Source organism: Buceros rhinoceros, unplaced genomic scaffold (genome assembly GCF_000710305.1).
Source record: "Buceros rhinoceros silvestris isolate BGI_N320 unplaced genomic scaffold, ASM71030v1 scaffold2266, whole genome shotgun sequence".
Classification (NCBI taxonomy): Eukaryota; Metazoa; Chordata; class Aves; order Bucerotiformes; family Bucerotidae; genus Buceros; species Buceros rhinoceros.
The window spans coordinates 203,953-213,093 of NW_010417998.1; positions in this window are offsets into that span (position 1 = coordinate 203,953).

Sequence of the window (9,141 nt, forward strand, 5' to 3'; positions counted from 1 at the left end):
CTGGCAGGGCTGGTGGCACGGCACAGCACTGCCAAAACCTCACCAGGCTGCACAGTAAACCCAGGAAGGAAGCAGGCATCTCGGTGGAGAAACCCTCTCCCTTTGCAGCTCTAACCTCTCTCCTCACACACCTACCAAGCAAGAACTGTGCATTTCTTCTGCTTCATGAGCCAGAATTGTTGGGCCAGTCCCAACCCAGCTGTAGTTCCATGAGAACCAGTGGACTCAAGGGCCAGGCTCAGAGAGGCTCCCCTGCTCCAATGGGACCAGTGTCTCACATAAAAAACGGAGAAGGTGCTGCCCTGGAGCAGCCTGGCAGGGAGCTCTGCGCCCGCGGAGCCCGCAGCACTGCCGGCGCCCATGGGCTGCCAAAGGGACATGTTTGCTGCTACATCCTGTTCCCTGAAGAGGATACACGGGCTGCGGTGGGCATGGCACAGGCTGCAGTTCCTCTGTGCCGCGGGGACTGCAATTCCAGCTGGGCTCTGAGGACACAGGGGTTCCCTTCTCTGCTTTGTAAGCTGTGAAGGGAAGACAATTGCTGTAGTTGAGGGAGAGCCACATTTCACTGCTGGTGCTTCGCAATCTTGCTGCAGGCACAGGGCTCAGGAGCAGGTTCAGGTTTCTCAAGCAGGGGACTCAAGTTGTGGAAATCAGCCCCGAAGTCTTCTTGAAGTGTTTTGCTCTGCCCTGTTCTTGGAAGGCAGCTTCTGTTTCAAAGGGTGTTTACACGAGGCGCAGAACCTTTCATGTACAAGGACAGGAGCAGATGATACCCAAGACAAAAAAAAAAAAAAAGTGAATTTATGGCAAAGTTTTAAACAAAGCTCAAGTGGCAAAAGGGATGTGCTCCATATTTGCATATGAGCCTGCACATATGTTGTGTGAATTTTGCAAGACATTTCAACAGATGCCTTTTAAAACATTCACCCAGAGAAAGCAAACAATGTCACCTAGGAGAAGCTGATACAACCCAGCCTTCTGCTGCTCAGCTTCAGCTCAGCAGAGCTTCAGCCCTCTGTCAGAGCACGCGCTGCTCCCCCAGCACCGCCTTCTGCTCAGCCCTTTGAAGGCTCAGACACCACAAAGTCTTCTCCAATTCTGGTGCGAGCTCTTACAAAGGACCGTGTTCCTCAGGAAAATCTGTTGGTAGCTGATGATGTTTGGTAGCCTTCTGCAGCAAGACTTAGCACCTCATGAGCCGTCCTGGAAGTGACATACTGTTGTAGTAGGCAAAGATCCGATGTTCTCAGACTCGATTTAAACTGTATAACATGTATCTTCAGTGTTTGCGGGGGGAACTATCTGTGTTTTCACACTTCCTTTTTCACGTTACAAACATTGATATTAATAGTCTTTTTCATCTCTCATGGAGAATCTCAAAGAGGCTTATACATTTCCAGGTCAGATCCTGCGTGGTGTAAATCAGCAGCTCTCCAGCGAATAGCTGCCCTGATTTATATGAGCTGGAGATGTGGGATTTTTAAATTCAGTCAGTGATAAAGAACATCTGTGTATCTGGAGGATGCTAGGACTGGGTCTTCCAGGACTCGTGGCTGAGAACTGAGCAGGAATCTGAATGGGGACCATGCGCAGAGGATGAGGTACATTAGAACATTGCAAGATGTTAAATGCTGCAATATATACACAGAGCATCACTATGCACCTGAACTGTATCACCCAGGGGCTGTTAACATGAAGATGCTTCTGAGTACATGAATTGCTTAACTGAACACGGCGTGGTTACACACTACAACGCAGGTGAGAGGAGTAATGTTGTCAATTAAAAGCAAAACTACAGAAGGCAGAATTTCCCTCAGCAATCACAGCAAAAGGCATATTCTCTTCTCCTCGAGCTCGCTGCCTTTTCATGGGGATGCAGAAAACCACATGTGGCTCTGGCACTGGAGCAGCCAGCGTGTGGAACTGCGCAGAGCTGGGATTGGGACTCATTCTTGTGGAATTTGAGACTGTGCAGTTGAAAACTGCCAGCCTGTTAATGCCTTCCACCTCTGCGAGGGCATCGTGCTCAAAGCTTGCCATCGCATGGAGGGGGAGCTGGTTCAGAAAGGAAAATGCAGCAGCATGTTTGGTCCTGGCAGCAGGCAAGGGAGAAGGGCCAGCCGAGATTAGCTCTACCTGCTGAAAGTAACCACCCATCCTGAACGGGCTGGGTGAAACTGGCTGCGTTCAGCCCTTTGGGACCAGGGTGAGGCACAAGCCCCCAGGCATGCTGAAGGCAGCACAGGGCCCATCACAACCTTCTGGTGGAGTCAGTGTGAGCTCCACACTGAGCACTTCTAGCAAAGAAAATGGCAAACTCCCACTTTTTTACATGCTCAACAACTGTGCCATCACCGAGAAGCTTCTCAGGCTCCTTCCACAGGTGAGGGTGGAGGCACAGTCACACAGTTGAGTTCTGCTCCACAAGCCTCAGTGTTTTAATTGTGATAGTCTTTTACTGGGTGAAACACAGACCATTTCATGGGTGGCATAGCAATATTCACCTGCAAGTTAAGGCTTCCATACCCATCGGACCTCGAGCACCTGGGGGTGGCAGGCAGGTTTAGCCCAGCCAGACTAAGCCGTGAAAAGAGTGATTTCTTCGTCCAAACACACGGTGTATTTAGCCTAAAAAGGCCAGTTGCTTCACTGCCGAGTGCTTTAAAGGAAGTTGCCACTGGAGTCCTTTATCTGTTCTCAGCCCCAGGGCTGTTCACTGCCCTCTGCATCGCTGACTAAAAGAGGGTCAGCACACGTCACCAGAGGCCAGCCACATCGCTTAAGCCCAAACATGGCCTCAGCAACTCAACACATCCCCTGCACAGAGGCTGGCTTTGCACTGTAGGACATAGTTAGCAAATCCCCAGGTCAAGACAAATCCTCTGGTCAACAGCGAATCCGATTCACTATCGACTGTGCTCCAATCTGCTTTGAAACTGCACAGCCGGAGCTGTACTGCGGCACAATGATCTGTGCACTGGTGGGCAAAGCAGCCGAATCCTCACTGGGATCCCCATCACAAATGGTAACTTGGATGCGTCAAAAAGTTGCTGCTACGCCGTCCAGTCCTGTCACACGACCTGGTTCATCTCTGCCCCCACTTTCATTAAACCCCGCTGTTCTGCACGAAGCGCAGCACACTTAATGTGTCTGTTTGCTTTGTAGGTTATGTTCTAGAGATCTGATTACCTTCTAATTTCCTCACATATATTTCTACTGGGGATAAATCTAATTTAAACAGTCCTTAATTGTTACGATTTTGTAAACAGTGTCTTAAACACAATAGACGCAAAATTCTCAACAAATTGCTGGAAGAGATGTGACAGCAGAGGGAATAATTTTCATATCTTCTGGGATTGTCCCAAATTGAAGCTTCTGGTCTGATGTTAGAAAATTGATGCAAGAATTATTTCAGCTATATATCCCCCAAAGCCCTATTAGTGTGTGGGAAGGAAGATGCCCTGAATTATCGAAATGGAAAAAAGAGAAAGAAGGAGGGAAATAAGAGAAAGAAAAGAAAGAAGAAAGAAAAGAAAGAAAGAGGAAAAAAGAGAGAGAGAAAGAAAAAGAGAAAAAGAGAAAGAAAAAGGATGGAAGAGAAGAAGAAAGGAAGGAAGGAAGGAAGGAAGGAAGGACTATAAAGAAAACTCACACATACATGCACATATATATAGAAATTTGTTTAAAGTACTCGTGGGTGGAGCTATAAATGAAATCTGCCTCCATTAGAGCAAACCCAGACATCATCTACAGAAAAATAACTGGCCAAATTAAGAACCTGAAGGGGAGCCATTTGTCGCTTGTGGTGGTTTACTAAGTGGTTTTTGAGACGACTATCCAATGCAATGAACTGACACCAAACTTACGAGATGAACTTCCTACCAGCTGTATTATTTGGTAATGTGCTTGTTATTTATATTGATGTAAAAAATGTTACAAGACATTTTCAGTTAGCGTAATTAAATATGTACTAAATATAATGAGATTAAACTTTGGGAGCGGTAAAAAATAAAGTCATAAACTTTATCGACTGAGCCCAGGCAGTCAACATGTATTTCTGTCATGGCTAATGGCACACTGCCGCCGTTCTGGTTTGTGCCCCCAGCTCCTTGGTTCGTCACATTTGAATGTTTTTATAAGAGAATACGTGCTTATTTTATGTAAAGACTAATAAATAAAGAATAGCTAAGCAGGTAATGTATCAAAATATTTACCTGCATTTCATATGTAAAACCTAGTTGTGCTTAGAAACTGCTACTTGAGCTCCAACATTCACCTTCCCTGTACAAAATCACTGCATTTCCAAAAAACGCTGAGGAGATCTTCGTTCTCAGCTAAAAACTGCAGCTAATGTAAACCTCAAGTCTAGAGCTAAGGAAACCCACTGCAAACTTCTGATTTCGGTGGAACTGAGGTCTGAAGCCTGTCAGAAAGCAGACTTTGGGATGAGGTTTCTAAAGGTCTGTGTAGATACCTCTGTTGGGATGCTCAGTGTCCTGGAAGTGCATCAGGCGCATGAATAGACTGATTCCAGAGGAACATCAGCGGACTTCTTTAAGATGTGGGATACTCGAAGTCACGCTGGCCAATTCAGAGCCCGCAACAAGAGCAGAAATTAAATCCTGGTGTTGCAGCCTGCAGGCCGACAGACTCACTGGGCTGTGGTCATTTCTCTTGATCTCCATCGAAATTGTTTTCCCCAAGGTATCCTGTTCTCCAAGAGCAGGACGGACACACGTTTCCCTGCTCGGCAAACCCTCTGTGCCAGCCAAGCAGGGAGATCAGGGAGACCTTTCTTCTCCCTCTGTGGTAACTGTGCTGCAAGCAGCGCTATGCTAATTAAGTGATAGCAGCCTGACAGAAGAGATTATATATGATCCTGCCGTTAATTAGCAGTTACGCCTTTCTGCATTGGAAGAGTTCAGTGTAATCACAGCAGCGATCTCACGGCCACACAATGCGCTGCGATGGGTGTACCCTTTGCTGCACACCAAGAGTGGCATCCCCCAGGCCGGGTTCAAACAGAGGGTCTGGGGGATTGAGCCCTGGGGTCCTGCAGTTGAGGCTGAACAGCTCAGACAGCTACGGTCAGATCTGCTTTTTCTATTTCTTCCTGGCTCCTTGTGAGCGTGGGTTGTGCTTATCCCTTTTAATTTGTTTCTTTGCAGGTACAAAAACTGCCGCAGCAATACAAAGGCGTGCTTGGATATGGTGCTGATAGACATTGTGTGCATTCGCAGAGGGCCAATCACAGCGGCATCTGCAGGCAGCAGGACATGGGCAACCGGGTGACATCAGTCCGAGGAAACAGATGTTCACCATCCTCCACCTTCCTCGGCTGAACAAAGACAGCGTTGCTGACCAGGATACAGCGTGTGGTTCCCCAAACGCTGTTTGGTGGGACGGCTGCCCCACTGCACATCTGGATCCCTCCCGCACACTATGATCCTTTTACGATCCCCAAGACCTTTGGGGAAACAATGGGTTGGTGCCACTTGTTCTGTTTTTGCAAAGGACTGGTCAGTGCAGGGAAGGAAAGGGGGAGCACAGGGAACCTGGCTTTATTCCCTGCACCATGAGGAGGTCTCCTGCAGAGCCCTGGTCTGTGGGCAGCCTCTGCTGCTCAGTCCCAGGGTTGTATGAGTTTGGAGCCTCATTGTAATGGGAATTATAGGAGAAAGTAAGAAACTGTGAAGTTCCTGTGGTGGTACGAGATAGGGGAGAGATCACCAGCCCACAGCAGCTGAGCTCTCATCTGACAGGTATTCCAGATTTCAACAGCTCATCCCTTTGCATATACCAGGTCAAGTGCACCCTTGCTGAGTGAGGCAGCCCTTGGGAAGGCTGCAGGGAGCTCCTCCAGCTGTGGGAGGGATTTTCTGGATATTCAGGCTGAAGTGTTGATCTGTGGCATGTCTCCTGCAACTGCTGCTCTGCTTACTCTGTGCTGGTAACCCGAGAACCTTTGCTTGTTTTACTTCAATTAATTGTGAACTGAACTTGGGCCACATGCAAGACAGGGCTTGTCTTGAGCTGGCTTATTTCCCTTTTCTGCTCCTTTCAGATGGTGTCATGCATTGTGGGTACTAGGGACAGGCTAAGGGACAGAGCTCGTGAACCTGGTGCTCAGAAAGACAGCTCATGTCTACCTACATATCAGCATAATATGAGCAGAACACGAACACCATATCCTACCCAGGAAGGGAATTAAATTAAACCTGTGGCACTGCTGGAGTATCTCAGAGTTCCCGCAGTAATTATGAATACTGCAAACTCTTTCGATGCTTTATTTGAAAGGTCCAGATATCTTTTTAGACTCACCAAGGAATGGCTCATCTGCAACAGCACACACAAATAATGATGAACAAAAGCATCTATGACCCAATGGATTATTTAGGAATAAAATATAATTCTGGATTATACCATTATTTCTAATCCAAGATCAAGAGTATAACCACTTTGACTCTTGTCTCTCAAGTACATAAAAAAAGCAAAGCATCTCTCAGGGACAAAGGAAAGTTTAACTCTTTTAGCACATGTTGTTACCTTGAGTTACTGAATGATAGTGGAGCTACATCGAAACTTCTGGGCAGATACACTGGGAAATGGGCTCGCCTGGCTCTGCTGGGCAGATCTCAGCCCCCAGCATGTGCTAGATTTGAAGAACAAGTAGTAAGACCAGAAAGAAGCCAATTCAATTTCAATGCTATTACTCCATCTTTTTCTTCTTCTCTTCTTCTCAGGAATGTAAAAGAGTAAACAAAACAAGCAGCCTTATGAGCATTCGAGGCTGTAAATTCAGGTTCAATAAATACTCCTGTGTTAGTGCCAGGTTTAAAGGTGACTTTGTTTCTCCTATGCTTCTTGGGAGAAAGAAAAAAACCCCTAATAATGTAGTCTTACAACTGAAAGTATCTTGCAGGCTGAGGAGATGCCTGAGCCACCCTCTAGGAAGGAGAAACACCAAAGGTTTTAGGTGACCTCTTCAAGGGCAATGGTCCTCCCACCCTTTTGTGCATCAATGCAGCATGGAAATTTCTATACAAGAACACAAAGCTCACAATAAACCAATTCCACAATAGTTATCAAGATGAAGTTTCAGAAATAAAAACAAATGCCAGAACAAAGAAATGCATGTTAAGATGAGATTCACCCATCACTTACTGGTTCCCCCGCAGAAGAAAGGTTCCAGCTGCAAATGCTGGAATATATCACATTCAAAGGGTAAAGAGTGCAAGGAAGAGCAAAGACAAGACCAAGACAAGGTAGCAGCAGAAGAGGAAAGAAAGCAGAGAGGACTTGGGTGTTCATTCGGAAGCTGGACTGATTGCACAGAGACAGGAGGAACCGTTGATTTGGGTGGCAGAGACTGGTCTGGATTTCAGTGGAGCCAGGAAGCTGTAGGTGATTTGACTGTCTGTGGTTGCTGCGCTGCAGGGAGGGACGTGCTGCCCACACTCAGCTGCTAATCCAGGGCCAAGGAAATCAGAAGGAGGAGGGAACAAGGACAGAGGAGGCAGAAGGGCTGGAGGGTCAGGGCTGAACAGAGAGCAGCAGGGCTTCTGGCCATGGAGGAAGCAACGAAACATCCCCAGGCTGGGATGAGATGGTGGAAACAAAGGGAAAAGTGAAGGGGTATCTTCAAGTAGTGTCTGACCTCTTGAAACTTGCTAAAGGATGACACAGGCATCCCCAGTTTTCTCAGACCAGGAGGGCTGGATAGAGAGGGGGCAATAAATGTGCTGAACCATGTGCAGAGGTAAGACAAATGAAAATCATGGGTTGTCAGAGCTCACCAAGAGCACTGTCAGGAGGGGCATTAACACGTATGAAACTCTTTGGATATCAGGACCAAACCCAGGGAGGCTTTGGAGGAACTCCGGAAGGGCTGCTCTCACCCTTTAGAGGGGTGACCAGACAGGTTATATAGTGGTGACAGGCTGCCCCAGATATCTCCTGAGGCTTCCCTTCTGAGGTTATGGGAACAGGTCAGTGCTGGTCCACCCTGTGGTGGGTGTTGGGACATGAAAGGTGGTACTCTGGGTTCCCTAAGTCCCTGGGGTCAGAGGAATGTCATGTTTCCACAGTAAAATAAAGGGGATTTGGAAGGGTTTGAGAGCAACCACTGGAACTGGTTTAGAGAGAGACAATTCTGTTTAGAAAAGTGGGCAGGGGGAGTCCTGAATCTCCTCATGGTCTTTACCTATCCTGCAGACTAGAAACTAGAGTTGGGGGCTTCATTAGGTTATCCCAACCAGACCCACACCATATGGGCCGGACGGCCTGGATTTAGCTCTGAACCCAAACTCTGGCCACACATTGTTATGCCAAAATCACATCAGCTTGGGAGCCCTTGCCCCATGTTCGCTGTCCTCACCTCTCTCAGAAATGCGCACAAGCAGCACTGTACGCCGAGCGGCTTGGCTGACAAGATGGACTTCACTGTGGTTATCATCTTTACTGTTCAATCTGACAGCACCTTGCTGAGGCGGACGGCAGAAAGGAGCGATCAGACGCGGGGAAACACAAGGCTGATAGGTAAAATTACGACAGGCTGGGCCATATTTCATTGTGCGCACGATTTAAAAATATGGTCCGATGTTTAATGTTAATGGAAACCATCATTCATGCATCATCGCCGTAGAAACGTTTCTATTAACATTAAACATACTTCGATGCCAGTAAACGTTACTGGCTGGCAGAGGAAAGTTACAACGTGTGTAATTTTGCTCTTTGTTTTCTCTTACCATGTGTAGGTGTCTGGGTGGCACTGTTTAGTATCAGGTGATTATAATTTTGTTCTTGGTCATCTGAAATTCACAGAAAAAAAGAGAACCTTTAAGAACCAGCTTAGCATAGCCACTGATCTGCAGATGATAATTACAGCTCACAGCATTCACAGGAAATCTCAGCATGATTAAGGAAAGGAGAAGAAAATGCTTAAGAAAGCAGAAGATTCTGTTATGTACTTCACTTAAAATTCCAGATGCAAGAAGAACACGATAATGGGAAACTGCTCCCCTTCTGCTGAGCCTGCAAATTAGTTATCTGCAAAGGTAAGAGGCATGTCCAGGCAGGAACAAACCACAGCTGGTGTACCGACATCGGCGGGGGGTTCCTCGGGGGTGCTGGGCTCCC